Source organism: Bison bison, unplaced genomic scaffold, assembly GCF_000754665.1.
Source record: "Bison bison bison isolate TAMUID 2011002044 unplaced genomic scaffold, Bison_UMD1.0 scf7180017864531, whole genome shotgun sequence".
Lineage (NCBI taxonomy): Eukaryota > Metazoa > Chordata > Mammalia > Artiodactyla > Bovidae > Bison > Bison bison.
In genome coordinates, this window is record NW_011495081.1 from 10,859,613 (window position 1) to 10,862,014 (window position 2,402).

Here is a 2,402-nt window from a genome sequence, read left to right on the forward strand (position 1 = left end):
CCAGAAGATGTCTGGCTTCTTACGACCTTGGTGAAGACCTATAGGAGGCTCATGGAATCACCTTGTCAGCCTCAGAGACCAAACGGATTGGACTCCTATACTCACTATTCTAGAAAATTAGGAGATGCTGTAAAAACTAAAGATAATATTTCTGACTAATCCATCAGGTCAGAGTAGAAAATGTAATAATTACAGTAATGTCTCCTCATATAAGCAGGCAATGCAGTTTGACAAAGTGCTCTCCTGATACTTTCTCATGAGATTCTCACACCACCAAAGTGAATGAGATATTCCTATATTGACAGGATTTTACAGATGAAGATTTAGAGGCTCAGGGAGTTTGATTTTCTCAAGGTCTTACAACTGATACATCTCAGAGCCAAAACTTGAGTCTAATTTCTTTTTCCTCTGTTTTTCAACAGTTCTCTCTTCTTTCCACTTCCAGTCCTGCCAGACCCTTTCACCTGGGTTATTACAGTGGCTTTCTTGCTGGTATTTCTGCATTTACTCTTTATGCCTCTACAGTCCATTCTTTTTTTTTTAAAAAACCTATATTTATTTTTGGCTATGCTGGGTCTTCACTGCTGCTTAGGCTTTTGTCTAGTTGCAGTGTATGGGCTTCTCTTTGCAGCGGCTTGTCTTGTGGCAGAGCGTGGATTCTAGGCTCGTAGGCTTCAGTGGTTGTGGCATGTGGGGTCAGCAGCTGCAGCTCTCAGGCCCTAGAACACAGGCTCAGTAGTTGTGGTACATGGGCTTATTGCTCACTGTCATGTAGAATCTTCCTGGATCAGGGATCAAACCCATGTCTCCTGCATTGGCAGGCAGGTTCTTTACCACTGGGCTTCCAGGAAAGTCCCTCCAGTGCATTCTTATTAAGTCACTCATTTAACACTTTTGGGGCGGCTGGGGTGGTGGGAGTGTACCCTCTGAGGTCAGGTGGTGGTGGTGGTGTTCTGTTGCTAAGTCACGTCCAACTCTTTGCGACCCCATGGACTGCTGCATGCCAGGCTTCCCTGTCCTTCACTATCTCCTGGAGTTAGCTCAAATTCACATTCATTGAGTTGGTGATGCTATCTAACTATCTAAATAATAATAATAATAATGCCAAGTACTCAGTGCTGAATTAGAGCTGTGATCAAAGTCATGAAGCTGGTACTCACAGAGCCGGCATAGCAGCAACAGGGATCTGCTTAGGATTTTAATACAGATCATGTTGCTTTTTTAAAAAATGTATTTTACTGAAGTATGGTTGATTTTCAGTGTTGTAATAACTCCTGCCATATAATAAAGTCATTCAGCTACATGTATATATTCATTCTTTTATTAAAAAATGTTTATTTATTTAACTGTGCCAAGACTTAGTTGCAGCATGTGGGATCTAGTTCCCTGACCAGGGATCGAACCCAGGTCCCCTGCCTTGGGAGCGTGGGGTCCTAGCCAGCAGACCCCCAGGGAAGTCCCTATGTATTCTTTATCACATTTCTTTCCATTATGGTTTATCACAGGATTTTGAATATAGTTCCCTGTGCTATACAGTAGAACCTGTATGTAGTTGTTTATCCAGTCTATGCATAATCGTTTATGTTTGCTAATCCCAAACTCCAAATTCGTTCATCCCTCACCGTTCTCCCCGTTGGCAACCACAAGCCTATTCTCTGTGTCTGTAAGTCTGTTTCATAGATGAGTTCACTGGTGTCATATTTTAGATTCCACATGTAAAGGATATCATATTTGTCTTTTTCTTTCTGACTTACTTCACTTAGTATGATAATCTCTTGTTCTATCCATGTTGCTGCAAATGGTATTATTTCAGTCCTTTTAATGGCTGAGTAATGTTCCATTGTGTGTGTGTGTGTGAGACGTCTTATTTATTCATTTATCTGTCAGTGAACACTTAGGTTGCTTCCACGTCTTGGCTAATGTGAATAGTCCTGGTGCGAACGTAGGGGTGCATGTAATTTTTGAATTATAGTTTTGTTCAGGTGTATGTTCTGAAGTGGGATTGCTCGATCATACAGCAACTCTCTCTTCAGTTTCTTGAGGAACTTCCATGCCATTTTCCTTCATGGTTGTACCAATTTACATTCCCACCAATAGTGTAGGGGGTTCTCTTTTCTCTACATCCTTTCCAGCATTTTTAATTTGTAGGCTTTTTAATGGTGGCCATTCTGACCAGTGTGAGGTGGTTCCTCATTATAGTTTTTATTTGCATTTCTCTAATAATCAGGGTGGTGATTGCAGCCATGAAATTAAAAGACGCTTACTCCTTGGAAGAAAAGTTATGACCAACCTAGATAGCACATTGAAAAGCAGAGACATTACTTTGCCAACAAAGATCTGTCTAGTCAAGGCTATGATTTTTCCAGTGGTCATGTATGGATGTGAGAGTTGGACTGTGAAGA